The sequence below is a fragment of the Emys orbicularis genome, chromosome 20 (genome assembly GCF_028017835.1).
Source record: "Emys orbicularis isolate rEmyOrb1 chromosome 20, rEmyOrb1.hap1, whole genome shotgun sequence".
NCBI lineage: Eukaryota > Metazoa > Chordata > Testudines > Emydidae > Emys > Emys orbicularis.
This window is the reverse complement of record NC_088702.1, coordinates 17,530,466-17,556,529: the sequence shown is the minus strand read 5'-3', so window position 1 is coordinate 17,556,529 and position 26,064 is coordinate 17,530,466. Positions and strand designations below refer to the sequence as shown.

Here is a 26,064-nt window from a genome sequence, read left to right as displayed (position 1 = left end):
GACACCATCGGGAGAGCCGCGGACTGGACAGGACTCCGCTTCAATGCCAAGAAGTGCGCGTCCCTCCATGTTGACGGGAGCAAGAGGGACCCGGTACTGATGACGGAGTTCCTCATCCAGGGCGAGTCCGTCGTTCCCCTGGCGGAGAGGCAAGCGTACCAGCACCTCGGCACGCCGACAGGCTTCCGCGTCCGGCAGACCCCCGAGGACACCATCCGGGAGATCCTGCAGGACGCCACTAAGATCGACACATCCCTGCTGGCGCCGTGGCAGAAGATCAACGCCCTCAACACCTTCCTGATCCCCCGCATCGCCTTCGTCTTGAGAGGATCCGCCGTGGCAAAGGTGCCCCTCAACAAGGCGGACAGCACCATCCGGCGGCTGGTCAAGGAATGGCTGTCCCTGCCCCGGAGAGCCAGCAATGAGCTCATCTACATTAAGCACAGGCACGGTGGTGCCGGCGTCCCCCGTATGGGAGACCTATGTGACATCGCGGTCATCACGCACGCCTTCCGCCTCCTGACATGCCCGGACACCAAGGTGAAGAACGTCGCGACGACCGCCCTGCACGCCGCCACCGAGAAACGAATCGGCAGACCTCCCTCCGACCGAGATGTGGCCACCTTCCTGAGCGGCTCCCTGGACGGCGACTTCGCCCGGGACAGGGGCGACTTCGCTTCACTATGGTCCCGCGCCCGCAATGCCATGCGCCGCCTGGGGAAGCGACTGGGCTGCCGCTGGGAATGGAACGAGGAACGTCAGGAGCTGGGAGTCCTGATACCGCGGATCGGAACGGAGGACAACACCATCGTCGCCCCCGGAGCCAGAGGCGTGCTGGAGAGATCCCTGAAGGCCGCCGTCCACGCGCTCTACGTGGACACCCTGAAGAAAAAACCGGACCAGGGTAAGGCCTTCGAAGTAACCAGCAAGTGGGACTCCAGCAACCACTTCCTCCCCACGGGCAGCTTCACCCGGTTCGCCGACTGGCGGTTCATACACCGCGCCCGGCTGAATTGCGTCCCCCTCAACGGTGCCATCCGCCACGGGAACCGGGACAAGCGCTGCAGGAAGTGCGGGTATGTCACCGAAACCCTGCCCCACGTCCTATGCAGTTGCAAGCCCCACGCCAGAGCCTGGCAACTGCGACACAACGCCGTCCAGGACCGCCTGGTGAAGGCCATCGACCCGCGCCTGGGGGAAGTCACCGTTAACCGCACCGTCCCCGGCACCGACAGCCCGCTGCGCCCAGACATCGTCGTCACGGACGAGGTCGGTAAAAAGATCATCCTGGTCGACGTAACGATCCCGTTCGAGAACAGGACCCCGCCCTTCCGTGTAGCCCGAGCCCGCAAGCTTGAAAAATACGCCCCCCTGGCTGACACCCTGCGGTCAAAGGGCTACGAGGTTCACACAGACGCTCTGCTTGTCGGGGCCCTGGGTGCCTGGGACCCGTGCAACGAGCGAGTGCTGAAGACCTGTGGAGTGGGCCGTCACTACGCACGGCTCATGAGACGCCTAATGGTCTCAGACACTATCCGTTGGTCCCGGGACATCTACACGGAACACATCACCGGCCACCGCCAATACCAGGAGTGAGCCGACCAGACCTCGCCCACCTGCAAGGGAAAAGGGACTCACTAACCCTCCCCCCCCCTCCCCCCCCGGGCCTGAGCCCCGAACCCACCCAACCTCACCGGCCGCCGCCAATTCCGAGAGCGAGCCGGGGAGACCCCACCCACCTACATGGGGGAAGGGTCCTTACCCCCTGAGCCCCAACCCCACCGGCCAGTTCCAATACCGAGAATGAGCCAGGGAGACTTCACCCACCCGCAAGGGGAAGGGACCCTTAAACCCCCTCCTACGGGACCTTACCCCCGGAGCCCTGAACCCACCCAACCTCACCGGCCACCGACAACTCAGTGAGTGAGCCGGGGAGACCTCGCCCACCCGCAAGGGAGAAGGGACCCATATCCCCCCCGAACCCTGAACCAGCCAACCCCACCGGCCACCGCCGATAACGAGAGTGAGCCGGTGGGACCTCGCCCACCCGCAAGGGGAAAGGGGCCTGTATACCCCCCCCCCCCGATGGGCCTTATCCCTTGAGCCCTGAACCCACCCAACCTCACCGGCCACCGCCAATGCCAAGAGTGAGCCGGGGAGACCTCACCCACCCACAAGGGGGAAGGGACCTATTAACCCCTCCCCCCCGCTGGGCCTCTTTCGCTGAACCCCGAACCTACCCAACCTAACCGAATCCCACCACGTGAGGGTCGCCCCATCACCATTACCCAGCCCACCTACTCGTACCCATGACTATTTGTACCCCCTATGCGGATGATTGACCCTCACCGCTTACCAACTGTGTCTTGATCTCGCCCACCGCTTACCCCCCCCATTGGAGACATCACAGTCTGTATGTATTATGTGTGCTGCCAACCCTGACATAACAACATCCCCCCCATACTCTGTATGTTCCCCCAATGATCGACAACTGACTCTTCAAATCTTTTGTACCGTTTATTTTTAAATATTCTCTAATAAAATTTAAATCTGTTCTTATCAGTTTAATATCTGATATGTTCTCGATATGAGAACTTTATATTAAACAGATTTTTGGAACAGGGAGTTGGATTAGGAGCTTGCTCCATCCACTCCATGCATCAACCTGGTATTGCAGTACTTCCAGGTATGGTGCGTCTCCCTTTGGGGAGAGCTTGCTGGTTTAAAAAATAGAAAAAAAACTTGGTGTTGTATCAGTGCTCATAACGTTCAACTGTGTTTTCTATTCCTTTCTCTGTTATTTTTTTCCCCTTCATGGAGGTTTACCCACTTTGGCAATTGCTTTTTTCATTTTTTTTTCTATTGTTGTTTCATAAAACTGTCATGAATATTTAAGTGGACAAGAATAAATTCTCTTCATATAGTCTGTATCTGCAAAAAGATAAAAAAAATTTCATATATTGTTACTTAGAATCATGGGTTGGAAGTGATCTGAGGAGATCATCTAGTCTACTCCCCTGCATCGTTATTGGGAAGTCCTGACATCTTATAAATTACACAAATACTGCATTTGAAACTGCCTGCTTGTTTTAGAGAGATAACTAATTATCTACTACTCCCTGAGTAGAGAGACAAATACCATTGAACCCCATTTCTTAGGTTGGTTGTCTGTACTTTGACCCATCAACCTTTTACCCCCAATCGGGGATATTGCAGATTATGTATTCCACGCGTTATGAAAGTGTGGGCTTTGGGTCAGTGTCTCTCAGCCGTAAAACAAGATCAAGCCCTTAGAAGAGGACTGTGAGTCAGCGCTGCAAATGTTGCCAGCGAAGGACTTCCCAATAACGATGCCTTGGACACTAAGAAATGGGGTTCCGTGGTGACCCTATTAAAAAGATGTGCCTCTTCCATTATGGGAACCATAATTCTGAATCAGTGCAGCCCAAGCAACAATCCTTTGCAATTGTATTTGTCTCTCTACTCAAGGTAAGAAATTAGTTATCTCCCTAAAAGAAGCAGGCAGTTTCAAATGCAGTATTTGTGTAATTTGTATGCCTCAATAATGTTTTATGTATTATGTTGCTTATAAGACATCAGGACTTCCCAATAACGATGCAGGGGGGTGGACTAGGTGACCTCCTCAGGTCCCTTCCAACCCTGATATTCTATGATTCTAAGTAACACTGTATGAAGAGAATTTATTCTTGTCCAGTTAAATATTCATGATAGTTTTATGAAACAACAGTAGAAAAAAGATGAAAAAAGCAGCTGCCAAAGTGGGTAAACCTCCATTAAGGGGGGGGGGGGAACAGACAAAGGAATAGAAATCACATTTGAATGTTATGAGCACTGATACACCACAAAGTTTCTTTTCTATTTTTTGAACCAGCAAGCTCTCCCCAGGGGGAGGCGCACCGTACCTGGAAGCACTGCAATACCAGGTTGATGCATGAAGTGGATGGAGCAAGCTCCTAGTCCAACTCCCTGTTCCAAAAATCCATTTAATATAAAGTTCTCACATCGAGAACATATCCGATATTAAACTGATAAGAACAGATTTAAATTTTTATTAGAGAATATTTAAAATAAACGGTACAAAAGATTTGAAGAGTCAGTTGTCGATCATTGGGGGGAACATACAGAGTATGGGGGGGATGTTGTTATGTTGGGGTTGGCAGCACACATAATACGTACAGGCTGTAATGTCTCCAATGGGGGGGTAGGCAGTGGGCGAGATCCAGACACAGGTGATAAGCGGTGAGGGTCAATCATCCACACGGGGGTACAAAGAGCCGGGGGTATAAGTAGGTGGGCTGGGTAATGGTGATGGGGCGACCCTCACGTGGTGGGATTCAGCTGGTTGGGTAGGTTCGGGATTCAGGGGAAAAGGCCCAGCAGGGTGGGGGGGTTACTAGGTCCCTGTCCCCTTGCGGGTGGGCGAGGTCTCCCCGGCTCACTCTTGGCATTGGCAGTGGCCGGTGAGGTTGGGTGGGGTCGGGGCTCAGGGGGTAAGGTCCCTTCCCCCTTGCAGGTGGGTGAGGTCTCCCCGGCTCGCTCTCGGTATTGGCGGTGGCCGGTGAGGTTGGGTGGGTTTGGGGTTCAGGGGATAAGGTCCAGCGGGGGGGGGGAGGGGATACGGGCCCCTTCTCCTTTGCAGGTGGGCGAGGTCTAATCGGCTCACTCTTGGTATTGGCGGTGGCCGGTGATGTGTTCCGTGTAGTTGTCCCGTGACCAACGGATAGTGTCTGAGACCATTAGGCGTCTCATGAGCCGTGCGTAGTGACGGCCCACTCCACAGGTCCTCAGCACTCGCTCGTTGCATGGGTCCCAGGCACCCAGGGCCCCGACAAGTAGGGCGTCTGTGTGTACCTCGTAGCCCTTTGACCGTAGGGTGTCAGCCAGGGGTGCATATTTTTCAAGCTTGCGGGCTCGCGCTTAACGGAAGGCTGGGGTCCTGTTCTCGAACGGGATCGTTATGTCGACCAGGATGACCTTTTTCCCGACCTCGTCCCTGATGACGATGTCTGGGTGCAGCGGGCTGTCGGTGCCGGGGACGGCGCGGTTAACGGTGACTTCCCCCAGGCGCGGGTCGATATGGCCTTCACCAGGCGGTCCTGGACGGCGTTGTGTCACAGCTGCCAGGCTCTGGCGTGGGGTTTGCAACTGCACAGGATGTGGGGCAGGGTTTCGGTGGCATACCCGCACTTCCTGCAGTGCTTGTCCCGGTTCCCGTGGCAGATGGCTCCGTTGAGGAGGACGCAGTTCAGCCGGGCGCGGTGTATGAACCGCCAGTCGGCGAACCGGGTGAAGCTGCCCGTGGGGAGGAAGTGGTTGCTGGAGTCCCACTTACTGGTCACCTCGAAGGCCTTACCCTGGTCCGGTTTTCTCTTCAGGGTGTCCACGTAGAGCGCGCGGACGGCGGCCTTCAGGGATCTCTCCAGGACGCCTCTGGCTCCGGGGGTGACGATGGTGCTGTCCTCCGTCCCGATCCGCGGCACCAGGACTCCCAGCTCCTGTCTTTCCTCGGTCCAAACCCAGCGGCAGCCCAGTCGCTTCCCCAGGCGGCGCGTGGCATTGCGGGCGCGGGACCATAGTGAAGCGAAGTCGCCCCTGTCCCGGGCGAATTCGCCGTCCAGGGAGCCGCTCAGATAGGTGGCCACATCTCGGTCGGAGGGAGGTCTGCCGATTCGTTTCTCGGTGGCAGCATGCAGGGCGGTCGTCGCGACGTTCTTCACCTTGGTGTCCGGGCACGTCAGGAGGTGGAAGGCGTGCGTGATGACCGCGATGTCGCACAGGTCTCCCATGCTGGGGACGTTGGCGCCACCGTGCCTGTGCGGGATGTATATGAGCTCGTTGCTGGCTCTCCGGGGCAGGGACAGCCATTTCTTGACCAGCTGCCGGATGGTGTTGTCCGCCTTGTTGAGGGGCACCTTTGCCACGGCGGATCCTCTCAGGACAAAGGCGATGCGGGGGATCAGGAAGGTGTTGAGGGCATTGATTTTCTGCCACGGCGCGAGCAGGGATGCGTCGATCTTGGCGGCGTCCTGTAGGATCTCCTGGATGGTGTCCTCGGGGGTCTGCCGGACGCGGAAGCCCGTCGGCGTGCCGAGGTGCTGGTATGCCTGCCCCTCCGCCAGAGGGACGACGGACCCGCCCTGGATGAGGAACTCCGTCGTCAGTACCGAGTCCCTCTTGTTCCCGTCAACGTGGAGGGACGCGCACTTCTTGGCATTGAAGCGGAGTCCCGTCCAGTCCGCGGCTCTCCCGATGGTGTCGAGCATGCCCTGGAGCCTCTCGGGGTCGTCCGCGATCAGGACCAGGTCGTCCGCATAGGCCAAGACGCTCACCCTCTCGCCGTGCAGGTCGAAGCCGTCGGTGCCGTCAGAGATCGCCCGCAGGAGCGGCTCCATGGCGAGATTGAAGACGATCGGGCTGAGGGGGCAACCCTGCTTCACGCCGCTGCGGATCGGTATCTCGGCGGTCTCCCCTTCTACCGAGCGGATGGTGGTGCTGCAGCCCTCGTACAGTTCCCGGACCAGGTGGAGGAAGGTCTCTGGCATCCCGAACTCCTGCAGCGTGTTGAAGATGTGGTGGTGGGGGATGGACCCGAAGGCGTTGGCCAGGTCGAGCCACGCTATCGCGCACTGCTTCCGCGTTCTCCTGGTCGTCTGGATGACGGTCTGGAGCAAGAAGTTGTGCTCGTAGCACCCCTCTGATGGCATGAAGCCCTTCTGGGCGGGGCTGATGGCACCCCCGGTCGTCACCCACTCCGTGATCCTGGCTGCCAGGCAGCTGGCGTATAGTTTGTACATGGTGGAGCAGAGGGAGATGGGTCTCCAGTTGCTGGGGTCGTCTCGCTCGCCCTTCTTGTGAATCAAGACGGTCATGGCCTTCTTCCAGGAGGTGGGAGATCGGCCAAATCGCTTGCACAAGTTGAAGATGGTAGATAGCACTAGATAGCCGGGGTCTCGCTTCTTTAGGAGGCCGTAGGGGATGCCGTCTTTGCCAGGTGCGGTGTTCTTGGTTCTGGAGAACTTGGCCATCATCTCTTTAGGGGTGAAGTCGGCCTTCAGACCGTCTGCCTCGGTAACGCGGGGCAGGGGGCGGAGGCACTCTGGGCGCTGTGCGTCGTTCCTGGGCACGCCGCCGAACACTCCGTGGAAGTAGTTGTAGAGGCGCTCGGGCGGGATCGTGCAGTAGGACGGGGGCCCGTCGAGGACCTCTCTTACAGCCTTGAGGCGATTTGTCCGGAACAGCTTCTGGATCCTTGAAGCCGCTGCCGGGTCATAGCGGCGGCCGGTGTTCCTCCTTCCAGCTCCCCTAGTGTTGGTGTCACGGTGCAGGGCGGGCCGTCTGGGGGCAGGCCGGATGGTCTCCTGGTTCGGTGTCCTCCTGAAGGCAATCTCCGCGGACAGCTCGCGGGTGAGCCTGTCGATGAGCGGGTCGAATTCCGTGAAGGAGGCTGACGCTTGGAGCTCGTCGATCCAGGCGGCCTGCCAAGGCGTGGCTGGCCTAGTCTTCGGCCGCTGGTCCTCGGGCTCCTCGGTCGGCGTGGGCAGAGAGTTTGTCGCATGGTCGGCGGGTTGTCTCGCTTGCGGATCGGGGGACTCCGCGGTTGGGTCCCGGGGCGCAGTCGCTGGTGGGGTAGCATCGCCGCTGGTTGTTGGCGGGATCTGGAGCGGGTCGATGGGTGCTGGGGTGATGCCAGGTCTTCCGTTTGCGGCTGTTGTCTGAGGGGTTGTTGTGGAAGCGTGAGACCGTCTGGCGGCAGGGATCGGCCTGGCGGCTTCTGGGGCCGTACTGGTCCGTCTGATGATGGGGGTCTGGTGCTGCGGCCTGGTTGTGGCGTTGGCTCCTGTGACAGCAGCAGTGTGTGGAGCGATCTGGGTGGTGGACCCCGTATCCTCGGCGGGTGGGGTTCGCGGTGCAGGTTGAGGAGTCGCGTTGGCTCTTCCTGTGGTTGTTGCCCGTAGAGTGGCCTGAGGGCCGGCGTCGGTTCCGCTAGAGGCAGGATTTCGGGCGGTCACGCGTGGTGGGGCGCTGACCCTTCTTGGGATGGGGTCGCATTGGTTGGGCGTCGGGAGGGCGCTGAGACGCCTCAGCTCAGAGAGCTTCCGGGCTACCTGGGTGGGTGTGAAAGGTCCCCATCTGGCAGGGGCTCGGTCGACGTTTCCCGCTGCGGGAGGCGTCGACTCGGTGGTGGGGCCCTGGTGCACTGGCTCGGGGACTGGGGTGGCTTTCAGGGTAGCGGTTGGCGGGGGCGCCCGGCTTCCCTGCGGCGTAGGAGCAGCGGGCCGGGACACAGGAGGGCGGGAGGCTGGAACCAGAGTTGCCGCTGTGTGGGCTTTCTTGCAGCTGGCCTGGTGTGCCTTGCATTTCTTCTGAGATTCGAAGGGCAGGCTGCAGAGGGCGCAGCTGAAGGCGGTGGATTTGCCATGGCACCTCTTCAGGTGCCTGGTGACTCCTCCGAGGAGGTGGAAACGTCGGGGCGGCAAGCAGATGGAGCAGATGAGCGCATCAGCGGTAAGGGGATATGTCAGGTAGATGGTGTCATCGGCGGTCCTTTGTGGAGCGGGGGTCCCAGTGGCAGTAGAGGTTTCTCCAGCCGGGGTGTCCCGCTGAGGGTCGGGGGGGTCATCTCCCAGCGGCGGGGGCTGCTGGGGAACAGGGGGTGTGTCTGGTGTCTGCTGGAGGACAGGGGAGCCATCTCCAGACGGCTGGGGCTGCTGGGGAGCAAGGGGCGTGTCCGGGGACCACAGGGGAACAGGGGAGACGACTCGTGGCGGCTGGGGCGTAGTGCAGGTTCCCTGGGCAACTGGGGGGCATGGGGGAGAGTGGTCAGTAGTTGCGGCTGCTGTGGGGCGGTGCGGGGGTCTCTCGTTGGCTGGAAAAGCAGGGGCGTGGAGGGGGTCCCTAGCGGTTGGGGCAGCAGGGGAGTGGTTGGGGGGCCCCCCGGCGGCTGGAGCAGCTGGTGGATAGCGGGGGAGTCATTCGGCAGCTGGGGTGTTAGGTGATGGGCGGGTAGGTCTCAGGTTCTGTAGCGGGTGATGGGTGGCAGGTCGTAGTCTTGTCTGCTGCGGTGCCTCAGGGAGCTCCTCGGGCACTGTGAGCAGTGGCGGCTGTGGCGCGGGGTGGGGATCCCCCGGCTGCATAGGCGGCAGCGGCGCAGGGCACGAGACCCCCGGGGACTCAGACAGCGATGGGTGGGGCGGGTGGTGGGGATCCCCCGGCTGCATAGGCGGCGGCAGCACAGAGCAGGAGATCCCCGGTGGCCAAGGCAGCGGTGGCTGGGCCACGTGGTGGGGCTCCCCGGGTAGCCGCAGCTGGGGGGCGGAGTAGGAGTCCCCTGGAGGTCGGAACAGCGTCGGCCGCGGTGTGCCGCGGGACTCCTCGGACTGCTCGGCCAGCGGGGACCGGGGAGCGGGGCTGGGGACACCCGGCGTCCCGGGCGGCGGCGGCGGCTGGAGCACGCCGCAGGGCTCCCCGGCCTGGGAGCGGGCCAGGGATCCCCCAGCGGCGGCTCCGGCAGCAGGGTGCCGTGGGGCTCCCTGGGCTGCCTAGGCAGCGGTAGCCAGGGCGTGGGGCAGGAGCCCCCCGCCGGCGTCTGGGGCAGCAGCGGCTGGAGCACACGGTGTAGGACTGATGAATGAAATTGTTTTTAATTGTTCACTTTATTAATGCAACTTCATAAGTAAAGTTTTATGAATGAAATAATATTCATTCATAAAACCGGTTACCCCAATAACTGGCTAAATAACAATTAAGATGCCTGTTAAGAGCCATGGCTGTTCAGTCAGCTGCCTCTGTAAGTTTCACTATCAATCCAATTCCTGCTTAAATCACTGAGACTTGCATTGTTTCAGTAGTGTAACTTCTGTTCACCATTTACTATACTTGCTAGACAATGTAACTATGTCTCCAGTGGAAATTATTTTTAAATTTCATCTGCTTGGCCCCCCACTCCCTCTCGGGGCACACTGTGCGTCGTGGCTGGGGATTGTGCAATGGCCCAGCACCAGGCAATGCAGAACGGAAACCACAGGCCCTTCCCCGCCCAACCCGAGCTGCCCTCCAGGTGCATCTGAGCCCAGCGCCCCACACCTGTGCCCTCCTGCGCGACGGGGGTGAGCTGCAGCCCCCATCACACTACGCAGACGGGCGAAGGGTCAGGCCAGCCAGCCCTTGTAGGATGGTGGAATCGCCACCGGGGTTGACGGTATGGGGGCTGTGACACATGGAGAAGCAGTTGATGCTGCTGCTGGCAGAGGGCAGCAGAGCATGCACACACACAAACGATTGCAAACATACACAAACACATGCATGAATCCAGCCACACACACATTATTACTAACATACACAAACACCCACACAAATCCAGCCACACACTTGCACAACCGCTAAAGATGCAAACACATGCACAAATCCAGCCACACGAACACACACACCTGCACAGCCACACACACAACCCCCCCCCCAGCTATACAAACACCCGCCCACACACATAACCGCTGCAGAACCCGAGACATACACAAACACATGCACAAATCCGTACACACACACACCATTCCCCTCCTATACACGCACCTTGGGTCACTGCGTCACTTAACACTTCCATTGGATGGGGTGCCCAGGACCGTGTCTATTCTCTGCCCCCCAGGGCCCGTAGGGGACAGATTGGGGGTGTGGCCAGGCCACCCTGCACTGTGGCTATTCCCTGTCCCCCAGGGGCCGTAGGGGACCGATTGGGGGTGTGGGGGGGCCGCCCTGCGCTGTGGCTATTCTCTGCCCCCCGGGACCCGTAGGGGGTGGATTGGCAGCCCAGGGGGCACGATCCAATGCCAGTCAAGGGGGGATAAGAGGTGGGGAGGGGGCCGTGGTTTCTGCACCACCCGGTTCCTGGCACAGGCGCCTTCGAGGATTAGCATTTCTTGGTAGTTTTCACCCCATCACCACTTCCTGCCCAGCCCCCTCCTGCTGTGTGAGATGGTTAATGGGGGGATGGGAAGAACCCAGGAGTCCTGGCTCCCAGCCGCAGCTGTGCTAACGTACCAGACCCCACTCTAACCCCAGAGTTGGGAATGGAACCCAGGAGTCCTGATGCCTAGCTTCCCTTCCTCTAACCACTAGACCCCATTCCCGCCCTTTTTGGGAGCCAGGACACCTGGGTTCTATACAGGCTCTGGGAGGGGAGTGGGGGCTACTGGTTAGAGTAGGAGGAGCCAGGACTCCTGGGTTCTATTCTCAGTGCTGCTGTGTGACACTGGGCCTCTGTTTCTCCTCCCAACTTTTTGGGTATGGAGCCTGTAAACTCTTTGGGGCAGGGCCTGTCTCTCGCTGCGTCTGGCCCAACAGGGCCCTGATCTCAGCTGGGGCAGGGCCTGTCTCTGTGTCTGTGCAGCCCCCAGCACAACGGGGGCCTTGGTTCTGCCCCGGTCTCTTTGGGTGCTGCTGTTGTACAGATCAATAGTCCTGAATACTAAAGGCGTTGCACCGCCATTGCTATGCAAGGGCTAAATGTGATTCTTATCCCTGTGACCCCCCCGTGCACCCTTCCGCCCCCCGCTCCCCGATTCTCCTCCCCGAGCCCCTTGTGCCGCTGCTCTCGTCAACAGCAGCGCAGAAAGCCACCCAGCCCTAGCGCCAAAAGAAGAAGACCAAAAAAAAAAGCTTTGCAAAAATCGGTCACACCAATAGGAAACCAGCCCCGGCGGTTAGTGACTTCACTTCCCAAAATTAGACGCACACACACACATACAGACACACACACACACACACACAGAGCCCCGCTCATCCGGCCCCCTTTGCCAATGCACCACCTCTCCTCGTCCATGGAGGTCTAGGCGGGGAGCTCCGTGCGGGAGCAGCGATGGACGGCACCATCAAGGTAGGTTCTGGAGATGCTCCTCCAGGTGTGGGTGTCTTGGCTCCAGCTGGCGCTGGGCTCACGCTGGGCTGCGTTCAGTTCCTCTCTCTGGTGCGCGCCCCGGCTCCACAAACGCCCCCCCCCCCCGCTCTTTCCTTCTGGTACAAAAAATTTCCTCTTCCTTCCCGTTCGTGGCGGTCGATGTCGCTGAGCTTAAATAACCCAAACCAAACCGCCCCAGAGAGAGACACCCACGACACTGCTCAGCCAGAGCCCCACAAAGGCACACACCTCCCCCTGCCCCCGTTCCCAGGAGCGTGCGGGAAGGGGGTCAGGATCGGGGAGAGCCCGCGTCCCGAAGGGAGGAAATGGGGGACTCACCCCCTCCATGGAACATGGGGGTGCCATGGGGCACCTATGGATGGTCCCCCCAAAGCAGGGCAGAAAGCATCTCAGGCCAGGATGGAAATGGGGGGGCCTGTGCCCCCAACTTGGAGATTCTGGGGTGCAACCTTGCTTAACAGGTCAGTCTGTCCTTCTTTCTGTCACTGTCCCATTCTAGCTTTCTCTAGCACTCATGTTCGTTCATTCATTCTTTTTCGTTCCTTTCCTTCTCTAGCTTGCATGTTCTTGCTTTCTTTTGCTTTTTTCCCCTTCTACCTTTCATGCTCTTTCTTTCTTTCCTTTATGTTCTACCATTTTTTCTCTCCCTTTATTTCTTTCACTGCCTTTCACATTCTTTTCTCTCTCTCTCTCTCTCGCTGGTTATTTTTTTCACTCACTCCCTTCCGAGCCAGGCGGGTTCTCCTCGCACACAGCTTTCGGGGCAGGTGGATTAGTGTTATGTGTTACCCAGCAGCTCCGCTGACAGGCCCATGGCTGGCCTGGGAAGCTGGGAATCTTGTGCACTGCATCAAACCGAAAACCTGTTGGTATCAAGGGAACAAGATCCGTGGCCGAGCCCCCGCTGGATTTTGGAGGCGGCGTTGCATCTTTATCCGAGGGGCAGGGCAGGCCTTTCTAGGGCTCAGAGCCACTTTGATGGTCTCCAGGATTCTAGCTCTTTGGGATCGTGCTCGGATACTACATTTGTTCCTCAGTAGGGAGAGATGGAGCTTAAAGCCGGTTTGTACAGTGGGGAGCAAAAGGGGAGCTGCAAGGGGAGGGTGTCCCAGAGCCAGCAAGGAAATCACCAGGTCTATTAATATTGATCCACTGTCAATCCTGGAAATCAGTGGCAGTGAGGCACTGAAATGCCTGGGAAGGTCTGGGCCTGTTGGACGAAAGCTGCTGCACCCAGAGGATGCTAGATCCCCCAGACCCGGTTCTCAGGCCACTTTAAGCACTGTCCGGTGAGAGGGTGTTTTAACCAGCCAGGCCACGACTGGGCTGTGGGGAATTAGAAGCCTTGGCAATGACAGTGGGGGCCCGTCGTCTCCTTGGCCAGCGGCATCTTGGCCGTGCCCAGGGGAATTGTCTGCGGGGCTTTGCTGGGGCAGTTTCCTGGGGATCAGCCTGGAGCCTGCATATGCCGAGGCAAATGTGCCCAATTGGCTCTTTCTGACCCGGGTGCTGCACAGACAGGCAGGGGGGGTAGGATGACCAGATGTCCCGATTTTATAGGGACAGTCCCGATTTTGGGGTCTTTTTCTTATATAGGCTCCTATTACCCCCCCCCCCCCGTCCCCATTTTTCACATTTGCTGTCTGGTCATCCTAAGGAAGAGACAGGTCCTGCCCGGCTGAGATCAGGGCCCTCTTGAGCCAGGCGCTGCCCAGACACAGCGAGAGACAGGCCCTGTCTAAGGAGCTCACGGTCTGAACAGATAAAGAGCAGGAGTAGAAACTGAGGCCCAGAGAAGCAGCCAAGATGACATGGTAGGTCAGGGATTAGTCCTGGTGCCCAGCCCCCCTGTTCTAACCCATTGGACCCCCACTCCCAGGGCTGGGGACAGAACCCAGAAGTCCTGGCTCCCAGCCCCCCGCCAATTCTAACCTAGAGCAGGGGGGCTGGGAGCCAGGACTCCTGAGTTCTCTCCCCATCTCTGGAAGGGAAGTGGGGTCTGGTGGGTTAGAGCAGAGGGGCTGGGAGCCAGGACACCTAAGGTCTCTCCCCAGCTTTGGGAGTGGAGCAGAATCTAATGGTTAGAGCAGGGTGCAGTCAACAACAGCACCGACAATAATATCAGTTTCTAGACAAAACTTGTTAAATGGCGCTAAGGCTGAGAATACCTATCAGTAATTTAAGGCAAAATGCATTACAGGGGTGTTGCAATTATCCTACCACCAGGCATTGTAAACCCAGGAAAACTGGAAAATTGTTACATTATGAGCCCTGCAAAATGCAAACTTGAATATTTAGGAATTTTTTATTAAATGTCCCCACTCCCCCTGTTTTTTGAAAGGCTTTGCCTATGACACATGGGTGAGCAGTTCTAATTCCACCCAACAGAGGGCGCTGGATGCATGTGCTCGCTGGCCAGTTTGTGATTGTATTATGGGCCTTATCCCTTGAGCCCTGAACCCACCCAACCTCACCGGCCACCGCCAATGCCAAGAGTGAGCCGGGGAGACCTCACCCACCCACAAGGGGGAAGGGACCTATTAACCCCTCCCCCCCGCTGGGCCTCTTTCGCTGAACCCCGAACCTACCCAACCTAACCGAATCCCACCACGTGAGGGTCGCCCCATCACCATTACCCAGCCCACCTACTCGTACCCATGACTATTTGTACCCCCTATGCGGATGATTGACCCTCACCGCTTACCAACTGTGTCTTGATCTCGCCCACCGCTTACCCCCCCCATTGGAGACATCACAGTCTGTATGTATTATGTGTGCTGCCAACCCTGACATAACAACATCCCCCCCATACTCTGTATGTTCCCCCAATGACCGACAACTGACTCTTCAAATCTTTTGTACCGTTTATTTTTAAATATTCTCTAATAAAATTTAAACTTATAGCAACATGTTCAGGAAGTGACACTTACTGCAGAATGAGGCCGATCTCCACTGCCCTATCCGGATGCCCCTGGCCTGGCAGGCTGTCACATAGGCACTGATTGCGCTGCACAAAGTATCACCATGACCCTTGTAGTGGCAGGTGTCAAAGACACAATCATCAAAGAAGGGGGCTGGGTTGATGGCCCCGTGGCACTGACTGAATGGCCCGTTCTGTCGGATGAGGACCCCACAGTACTGGTCTCCCTTGTAGGTTTGTTTCTGAGACTCACTGCAGACTGAGCAGTCCCTGGTGCAGCTAGACGAGCACCCTGGGACCTCTTCCAGCTGTCAGCGAACTGAATCTCATCAGATGTCTGAGTTCCATCCTTCATGGTCAGATCGTCGCTGGGGTCCTGATTGGCATTGCCACAGAGGCCGCAGACAGCGTTGGCGTCCGTATTGGGTATGATGACTGGCGTAGCTGTACCAGTCGAAGCTCACTCTCAGGTCGAAGTCGGTTAGGGTGACCAGACGTCCCGATAAAATCGGGACCGTCCCGATATTTAGGTGTTTGTCCCGCGTCCCGATCGATCTTCGGTCGGGGTGCTGCACTCCGCTTTTTTTTTTTTTTTTTTCCCTTCTCCGCCGGCAGTACTCGGCTGTTCTCGGCTTTCCCCCCCCTCCCCTCTCCTCTGACTGCCGGCAGCACTCAGCTGTTCTCGGTTGGTTTCCCCTCCCACCCCCTCCTGAAAACCAGAGGCTGAAGGTATGTATAGCTAAGGGAGGGTGCATAATCTTCTCTGACTGCCCGCAGCACTGGGCTGTTCTCGGCTCCCCCCCCCCCCCCCCCCCGTAGGACTGATGAATGAAATTGTTTTTAATTGTTCACTTTATTAATGCAACTCCATAAGTAAAGTTTTATGAATGAAACAACATTCATTCATAAAACCGGTTACCCCAATAACTGGCTAAATAACAATTAAGATGCCTGTTAAGAGCCATAGCTGTTCAGTCAGCTGCCTCAGTAAGTTTCACTATCAATCCAATTCCTGCTTAAACCACTGAGACTTGCACTGTTTCAGTATTGTAACTTCTGTTCACCATTTATTACACTTGCCTACAGTGTAACTTCTGTTCACTGTTTGCCATCCACTATACTTGTCTATATTGTAACGTCTGTTAACTATTTGCCATATTGTAATTCAAACCCCATTTTAAAAGGCTTACTCCATTTTGTAAGGGCTTGCTGCAACCTTCATTTTTGCAAACCCTGGTGTAATCTTATTAGTTTAGTTTAAATGTGTGAATGAGGTATGTATGGATGATGGAATCAACCTCCAGCCCCAGCCTGTCCTGATTAAATAGAGTTCAAACACCAAGGGCTGAAGATGCAGACAAGAGCCCTAACAAAGTAAGAAGAATCCACCCTAAAAAGAAAAGGTACAATAGAAGGAAGATCAAAGCCGTGTCCCAGGCTGAAAGTCATGTCTGCAATTGATGGGTGATCAATCACCAAACCCAGAGGCAGTGTGACACAGCAAGACCTATAGACTCTGGATTCAAAGGAAAGCCTACAAAAAGGATGGGTGAGATGGAAAACTTTGGGAGAAGGGTAACATTCTGCTGCCAACATGGAAGGGCATCGGTGCATTCCCAATAGAGACCCAGCTTGTCCTTGTGCCCGGCTTTCCTGGCCAGTTAGCCGCCACAAGCTACGAACCCAAGCTGCAAACTCAAGCCACAGACTCAAGCAGGACTGGTAACTATGCAGCAGCTGCAGAACATCTGATGGATGTGTGTGTGTGTGTGTGTGTATAGGTATTGGGTATATGTGTGTGTGTATAAGGATTAAGATATTAGATATTAGTTATTGGTCATAAATCAAATTGTTATCATAATAAATGTGGCATCTTTGTCTTGACCCCTAAAACGATCCTGTATGAGTTTGTCTGTACAACACACACACACACCCCCGCTGACTGCCGGCAGCACTGGGCCACAGTAGGGAATTGGGAGAGGGAGCTGTTTGTGTCAGTACACCGGCAGCACTCGGTTTTTGGGTTTTTTTGCTCCACCGGTGACCCCCCCCCCCCCCCCCCGCTTGTGTCCCGATATTTTCTTCCTGTCATCTGGTCACCCTAAAGTCGGTCTTGATGAAACCATGAACACCACTGATGTAGGCCTTGAACTTGTGCTGGTGGGAGAAGGGCAGGTCCGCGAAAACACCATCCACCTGGAAAAGACATGGCGTGGACCGTCAATGGTCTATTCCTGCCTGCATGGAGCTTGCAATACTTCCACATACCCTTAGATGGAGCAGCCTGGACCACCTATCTCCAGAACTGAATGTTTCATAAAACTCTTTGCACAGGGAGCTCCAAGAAGCTTATCTAGGAGCCTGCCTAGAACCAATCACATTTTCTTTTTTTAACTCCACAGGGAAAATTTCAAGTTTTCTGTGAAAAATCGAAATGTGAAGTACTTCTATGCTGAAGTGCGATGGTGGTGACTCTTGGGAGTTGTAGTTTGGCTGCTTCATGCTCCCATCCTCCTGTGTAAAAAACTCACCTTCTGTGGGGGGGGGGGGCAGGGCAGGTTCCTGCGCAGACGGGCAGCCAATAAGAGAAGGGCTTATTGGGAGCCAATCAGAGCCCAGATTGGAGGCAGCCAATCAGGGCCAGGCTCAGCCCTATAAGAAGGCTGCCCAGGAAGGGAGAGTTAGTCTGTCCCAGGCCTTTGAGAGGCGAAGGTCTATCTCCAGAGCTGGGAGACTAGCACCTGGCACAGTGCAGTGCTGGGCAGGCCCCGGGGGAGCAGAAGGGAACTCCAGCCCAGTGTCTGTCAGGCTGCAGGCCCTGAGGGGAAGGGCCTAGCCGGTGCAAGGGGCTGAAGAGGAAATGGCCCAGGGATGTGGACAGACGGAGGGAGAGAAGGAGGGCAGGGCAACCAGTAGCAGGCGCCGCAGTGGTGAGTCCCAACCCTGTTACACATTCCATGGAGTATGGAACCTGCGTAGTGTCCGGTGACCCTCACTACATCTCATTTGATGGACAGGCCTTTGACATCCAGGGCTCTTGCGCTTACACCTTAGCCAAGGTCTGCAGCAGTGACCCCCGGCTGGTGGAATTCTCCATGGTGGTTGAGAACGAGAGCGCTGGCGGTGGCCGCGTGGTTCGGACGAGGGCGGTGGTGGTCTCCGTGAATGGTTACACCATCTCTCTGGAGAGGGGGAGGAAGTGGAAGGTGGCGGTAAGTCCCTGCTTGAGATTAGTCTCATTGAAGCCAAGTGAGTGACTCACATCATTTGTGATCCGGACGTGTGTGTGTGTGTGTGTGTGTGTGTGTGTGTGTGTGTGTGTGGACACAGCTGCTGAGTCCCCACTAGTGATGGGTGAATTTCCCTCTCATTGGCACAGGTGGGTGGAGAGCTCTACCCCCTCCCACTGATTATGGACGACGGGAAACTTCGGATCAACCAGGAAGGGAACAACATCATTGTCCAGTCTGCCTCTGGCCTCCAAGTCTTTTATGACACTGCCTCCTACCTCCTAGTGTCCATCCCCAGCACCTACAAGGGACACATGTGCGGCTTGTGCGGCAATTTCAATGGTGACAAAAACGATGACTCCCTGCTGCCCAATGGAAAGAGCACCCAAAGTCTGAGCGAGTTCGTCGCCTCCTGGAAGGTGCCTGTTGATGGTGCCATGTGCTCCGATGGCTGTGGTGAGAGATGTCCCGTCTGTGATGGGGCCCAGACAGCACCGTACCAGTCCGAGAGCTCCTGTGGGCTGATCAGAGCCACCTCAGGTCCCTTCAGAGATTGTCACTCGCTGGTCAGCCCGGCCACGTACTTCAACCACTGTCTCCACGACATGTGTGCTACCAACGGGACGGGGGAGACCCTCTGCCAGAGCCTCCAGGCCTATGCGGCCGCATGCCAGACAACTGAGGCCAAGATCAGAGCCTGGAGAACCGCCTCCTTCTGCCGTGAGTTTATAGAGCAACCTACAGCCCTGGTCTTTCCATTGGCTTCATTTCAAGCCCATTAGCCCCCAGAAGATTTTTTTTCCTGATGGCAACTTAGAGCTCAGGTTTATTATATCTTGGAGTGTTTGTGGCCCCTCTGTAGCCACATCATCTGCAGCATGCCTGATTGCAATTTACGCACCTGTGTTTTTGATTGGTTTTGTCCAGCCAGACCACCCTTGGGTCAGATCTCCATGGGTCTTTGGGTCAGGACTGGAAGAACGTCGGTGACCCAATGGGGGAAACACTGTCCTCTGGCTCTGACTCCAATGTCTGGTGCTCTGGGACACTGCACTGCAGTAAATGCTACGGTTAAGCCATATCTGAGGTGATCCCACCACTGAGTCAACCCACCGCAGCACCCAGCTCTGAGCTAGGTGGCACTGTACTAGACAATGTAACTATGTCTCCAGTGGAAATTATTTCTAAACCTTCACTCCATCCTCTTTCTCTCTTGCTTCTCTCTCTCCAGCCCTTGCCTGCCCACTCAACAGCCACTATGAGCTGTGCACCAAGTCCTGCGATTTCACCTGTGCTGGCTTGTCTGCCCCTGCTCAGTGCACCCAGAAATGCTTTGAAGGCTGCCAGTGCAACACTGGCTACATGTTCGATGGGGAGGAGTGCGTGTCCATGGACAGGTGCGGCTGCATGAACGATGGACGCTACATCAAGGTGGGTCCTGGCTGTTCTGTGCAGTTGGTGCCCTCAGAGCCTTAGAATAACAGGGCAGAATTGGTAAAAAGTGTATGAGTTTTCTAAGAGTTTCCAGTGGACTCCAGCAATAGAGAACAGATTTCATTAGTATGCTTCAGTCTTCACGGCTGAGGATGTTAGGGAGATTCCCAAACCTGAGCCGTCCTTTCTAGGTAACAAATCTGAGGAATTGTCACAGATTGAAGTGTCACTAGAGGAGGTTTTGGAATGAATTGATAAACTTAACAGTAACAAGACACCGGGACCAGATGGCATTCACCCAAGAGTTCTGAAGGAACTCAAACGTGAAATTGCGGAACTATTAACTATGGTTTATAACCTGTCCTTTAAATCAGCTTCTGTACCCAATGACTGGAAGATAGCTAATGTAACGCCAATATTTAAAAAGGGCTCTAGAGGTGATCCCAGCATTTACAGACCGGTAAAAGGAAATTGTCTTACTAATCTATTAGAGTTCTTTGAAGGGGTCAACAAACATGTGGACAAGGGGGATCCAGTGGACATAGTGTACTTAGATTTCCAGAAAGCCTTTGACAAGGTCCCTCACCAAAGGCTCTTACTTAAATTACGTTGTCATGGGATAAGAGGGAAAATCCTTTCATGGCTTGAGAACTGGTTAAATGACAGGGAACAAAGGGTAGGAATAAATGGTAAATTCTCAGAATGGAGAAGGGTAACTAGTGGTGTTCCCCAAGGGTCAGTCCTAGGACCAATCCTATTCAACTTATTCATAAATGATCTGGATAAAGGGGTAAATAATGAGGTGGCAAAGTTTGCAGATGATACTAAACTGCTCAAGTTAGTTAAGACCAAAGCAGACTGTGAAGAACTTCAAAAAGATCTCACAAAAGTGATTGGGCAACAAAATGGCAAATGAAATTTAATGTGGATAAATGTAAAGTAATGCACATTGGAAAAAATAACCCCAACTATACATACAATATGATGGGAGCTAATTTAGCTACAACTAATCAGGAAAGAGATCTTGGAGTAATTGTGGATAGTTCTCTGAAGACGTCCACGCAGTGTGCAGCGGCAGTCAAAAAAGCAAACAGGATGTTAGGAATCATTCAAAGAGGGATAGAGAATAAGACGGAGAATATCTTATTGCCCTTGTATAAATCCATGGTATGCCCACATCTTGAATACTGTATACAGATGTGGTCTCCTCATCTCAAAAAAGATATACTGGCCTTAGAAAAGGTTCAGAGAAGGGCAATTAAAATGATTAGGGGTTTGGAACGGGTCCCATAAGGAGAGATTAAAGAGGCTAGGACTTTTCAGCTTGGAAAAGAGGAGATTAAGGGGGGATATGATAGAGGTATATAAAATCATGAGTGGTGTGGAGAAAGTGGATAAGAAAAGGTTATTTACTCATTCCTATAATATAAGAACTAGGGGACACCAAATGAAATTAATGGGCAGCAGGTTTAAAACAAATAAAAGGAAGTTCTTCTTCACACAGCACACAGTCAACCTGTGGAACTCCTTGCCCGAGGAGGTTGTGAAGGCTAGGACTAGAACAGGGTTTAAAAGAGAACTAGATAAATTCATGGAGGTTAAGTATATTAATGGCTATTAGCCAGGATGGGTAAGGAATGGTGTCCCTTATCCTCTGTTTTTCAGAGGGTGGAGATGGATGGCAGGAGAGAGATCACTTGTCCATTACCTGTTAGGTTCACTCCCTCTGGGACACCTGGCACTGGTCACTGTCGGTAGACAGGATACTGGGCTGGATGGACCTTTGGTCTGACCCAGTATGGCCGTTCTTATGTTCTTATGACAGACCTAGGTTTCATTTTTCCATCTTCATTTCCTGGTCTTTAATTTTGGTTTATGGTTCTCATTCTGTTCAGATGTCATTTCTGTGGCCTGTCATAATGATCTGTCATTGTTGTTCTCCTTCTTGACTGTGGTTAGTCAGCACCTTCTTCTGTTATCTTTTCCTTCTTTCTTTGGTCATCATGCTTATCCTTTATATGTTCCCCTCTACTTTGCCTGCCTTGTCTATTTAAATGTTAAGCTCTTTGGGGTGTGGGCTCTCTCACTGTATGTTTGTACAGTGTCTGGCACAATGAGGCCTCATTCTTGACTTGCCCCTAGGCACTACCATAATAAATACAAAATAATTGTCCTTGTTTCTTGAGTCATGTCCATTGTCTTTTGTCTTTTCCTTCTTTCTTGGGTCATTGACATTATTCCTTGTCTTTTCCTTCTTTCTTCGGTCAGCACTGACATCCTTTGTCTTTTCCTTATTTCTGTAAAAGTCACTATCATCCTTTAATTGCTTGTTTCCTTGATCTTCACAGTCATCCTTTGTCTTTTCCTTCTTCCTTTGATTGGTATCCTCTCAAAGGTATACCATCATCCTTTGAAGTTTCCATGTTTCTTTGATCCTCACCATTGTCCTTTATCTTCTCCTTGTTTCTTGGGTCATTGCCTTTGTCTTTCTGTTCTTTATTTGATCATTCTCGTCATCCTTTGTCTTTCCCCATCTGGTCTTTCGTCTCCTCTTGGTATTAATTTCCCTAGGTATTCTAACACTGTTGCTGTTGATCTTGGGAGGCTAATATCTGACCTAACAGAAAGTTTTAGAAAGTTGTTTATTTTGGAATTTCCCTCAGTCCAGGGAGAATGTCCTCTCCAGTGACTGCTCAGAGAAATGCACTTGCCACCCATCAGGTGGGCTCATCTGTGAGAAAAACAGCTGCGCCACTGGCGAGATCTGCATGTTCAGGGATGGGCTGCATGGATGCGTGAAGAAGGAAGGCCGGTGCATGGTCTCTCCGGGCACTTACCTCACCACCTTTGATGGTGCCAAGGGGAAACTCCTCTACAGTGGGACGTACAAAGTGGCCTCGCTCTGTGACGAGAGCTCTCCTGCTTGGTTCAAGGTGGTGGTAGACATCAGCAGTTGCACCAATGATGGAATACCAGCTTGTGCGGACATCTTTGTTTTTTTCTGAGAAGCTCTTATCACTGTGAACAATAACATGGAGACCTGGGTAAGAGGGGACTGGGTTGGAACATGCTGAGCCAAGGTGGCAAAACCTTCCTACATCAGTTGGAGCCCAAGTGAAAAATCCTTCACTCTGATCTAGTGTCTCCAAGGCCTTGATAAATATTAGTGAATTAATCCCCATAACCCCTACCTGGGACTAAAGTAAGGGGCAGGAGGGGGAAATACCAGAGCTGGTTGGGAATTTTCAGACAAAATGGTTTTTTTTCATCAGGAAATATCAATTTGTCAAAACCGAATCTGTTTGGGACGGTCAATTTCAATAAATCTCCCAATTCAAAAAACTGTTGAAAAATTCGTAAAGAAATTGTTGAAACGTCCCATTTTTGACCTTTACTAAATGACAAGTTTCGGTTTTCAGTTCAAAACAACTTCTCATTTAGAAATGTTAGTTAATTTATAAAAACAAAAAAAGTTTAAACATTTTTAAAAATCAAAATCAAAACGAATCATTTCAAAATTATGGAAATGAAACATTTCAGTTGATCTGATCCAAAACAATTTTCAGATTATCAGGTTTTTTTTTCAACATTTTGACTTTTCTTCCCATTTGAGGATGGCAAAAAATGTCAAAATCTCAATTATTTTCATGGGATGGGAAAACAATTTCCCTCTCAGCTCTAGAAAATAGAGATCCCTATGTCTGCTGAAAGAAAAGGACATGGCCCTATCTCTCTCTAGCTCTGTGAGCAGGGGGTTGGACTAGATGACCTGATGAGGTCCATTCCAACCCTGATATTCTATGATTCTATGAAAGTACCCTTCCCCATTGCTCTCGGAGAATGCAAGGAGATCTCCCACTATGGTTTCAATCTGCTTTGACCATTGAATGGGACAGGCCTTAGTATCCCCAGAAACTCAGGCATAAACTGATCAAATATCTTGCCAAGGTCAAATAGGGAGTCAGCTGAGCAGTTGGGAATAGAACCCAGGAGTCCTGACTATAAGCTCTCCTTGCTCTAACCACCAGACCCCTCCCAGAACCCAGAACAGAGCCCAGGAGTCCCCCTGCAGCTGCATCCACTAGATCTTATTCTAGACCCCATGGACTCTAGCTCAGTCCCTGCTGCTCCATCTCACTCACCCCCACATTCCCCAGTTCTCCCCCAGGGGGTGGCGAGATGTATGGGCCCATGGTGCCCGGGCTCCAGCAATATTCAGGGCCTGGGCCCCGGCCCCACTTGCTGCCCCCCCGCCCCCCTCCCCCGCCCCGCCGTGCCCCAGAGCACCCCTGCCTCTCCCCTGTAGCTCCACACTGACTCTGCTCTGCCGGCTCCCAGAATCAACTGCTGCTGCAGGGTCCTAGTGCGCCACACCATAGTGCCAGGACAGCTGCCCTTACCCTGCCCCTCCCCCAGAGCTCACTGCTGCCGGTGCAGAGAGGGCTGGGGGAAGTTCTCCTCTGTCTGCACCTCAAACTCATCCCTAGCCCTGCCCCACCCCAGAGCCCGCACCCCCAGCCAGATTGCTTATTTGTACACATGCTTATGCACACAGAGTATCTATTTTACAAGCATACACCCATTATGCTTTTGCACACATGGCTTATGTGTACAGCACGTAACTTTTAGATGCATGAGCATATAATTTATCTGTGCGGCACTTAGCGTTTATCCACTGGTTCATAAAAGTTCAGTTACGATGAAAAATGGCGAAAAATTATCAGAAATCCACCCCACCCCCCAATTTATTTGTCACCACAAATCTATTCAAGATAAACCTCACTAGTAAATTTTGCATGGATAGACAACTTGTTTAAAAGATGTGTCAACAAAGAAAGATTCCAAGGGCAGCTTTTAGCAAGAGTACAATTTCAAAGGCTTTTGATTAGAAATACACTGTATGTAGAGAAACCAAACAAGAATGTTACAGAAAATTCAAACTACACTAAAAGAACTTTATGTTTCCACAATCAAACCCTCAAAAAGTTAGGAAATGCCAGCATTAAGGTTGCCTGTGTAATCTTAATTCAGTCCCCTTGTGCATATGCATTAGGATCTTTAATTCCATGATCACAGACAATTTGTACCTGGAGCTGTGCCTTACTTTGAATCTGTGAGTTCCTCTTTATTAAATAAACTTTTGTTTATTTTTACCCCGGGTGGATCTGGGGTGCAAACGGTATGGGCCAGAGTGAAGTGATAGTGGGGGGCTGATTCCACCCCTCTGGGGGTGACAACCAAGGGGAAAAGTCCAACCGGCTGGTAGTTGAGAACTCGGGATGGACGGATTCGGGGACACGCAGGACCAGAAGGGCAGTTGAGGTCATCCTGTAAGGGGTAGCCAGGCTGTCCGGAGCCAGGGTGAAATTGTTATGCTTGTGGGCGGGGTACTGGTGTCAGGGGAGCAGAGCATTAAGCCACCTAAAGTTACAAAGCGGGTGGCGAGAAACCCCGTTACTGGTGTGGGGGAATCCCCTAAACAGTGGACCTGAAGAAGAGCTCTGGGTACCTCCAAAGCGTGTCCCTGTCACCAGAAAAAGTTGGTTCAATAAAAGCTATTCCCTCAACCTCCTTGTCTCTCTAAGATCCTGGGACCAACACCGCTACAACAACACAAATTAGCAGCATCCCAGGTCAAAATATACATCTGTAAATATCCTGAAATCAAATTCTGATGCGTTCCCAAGCAGCATTTTTCTTCCTTAGCCTGTATGTCAATTTCTGTTATTATTAAGGCCCGACTTCATTCCCGAAATTACCGATGTCACAATATTAGGCTTCCACCACAATTGTGATGCTAATGAGCTGACTTTGCACGGTGCCCAATTTTGCAAACATTTTGAGTATGCAATTAGCACTGTCCCAACATTCAATGCCTGGACCATGTGGACAGCTAAAGTGACTGGACTCAATTCCTACAGCAGTTGTGTTAAGACTTTTAGTCGTCTGAATTTGATATTGTTTCAGGTACTTTTGTTTTAATGCGTGTAATTGTGAAGGAGCCCAGAGACTGCTGCCTGGCCCATCAGGGGTTAAAGAAAACCTGTGGGTTCAGCTAGCCCCGCCCCGTTATACCTGCAGCCAATGCCAGGCGTGGAGCAGGGAGAAAAGAAGGGAGCCTGGCTCAGTCAGGGGTGGTGAAGAGGCAGGAACTCTTCCTTTGCCTGTCTCAAAGCAGTCACGGGAAATGAGTAGGTCTTCTCCCGCTAAGGGGAACGTACAGCTAAGCCCTGACTGCCGGGAAACTGGACTGCGCTGGGGCCATGCCCCAAACTTAAGGACCTGCATAGGGAGCAGCCTAGGAAAGCGTCCTGACCCCCATGGCTGGGGGAAAGATCTCCCACCACTTAGAGGTGTGAGCTGCTCAGGACCCTGGGCCAGGAACTGAGGGAAAAGGAGGGGTCAGGTCCCCGTCCTTCTGCCAGGTGAGGGTCACGTGCTGGAGGTTCATCCTGAGCTGGGACGGGAAGAGGCAGCTCAGGGTGAGCCTCCCCCGCCCCCAACCAAGCAGTGATAGGTGACTTGGCTGTGATGAGTCCTGAAAGGGAAGC

General features: G+C 53.7%; 2 non-coding genes across 2 annotated transcripts; one reads left to right on the top strand and one right to left on the bottom strand.

Annotated features, from left to right (window-relative positions):
* Positions 1 to 2,517: 2,517 nt before the first annotated feature.
* Positions 2,518 to 2,702, top strand: LOC135892848 (U2 spliceosomal RNA). Its single transcript, XR_010562304.1, has one exon. It is a non-coding gene; the product is annotated as a U2 spliceosomal RNA (small nuclear RNA).
* Positions 2,703 to 3,907: 1,205 nt separating this feature from the next.
* LOC135892856 (U2 spliceosomal RNA) lies at positions 3,908 to 4,093 on the bottom strand. The gene has a single exon (XR_010562311.1). It is a non-coding gene; the product is annotated as a U2 spliceosomal RNA (small nuclear RNA).
* Positions 4,094 to 26,064: the final 21,971 nt, after the last annotated feature.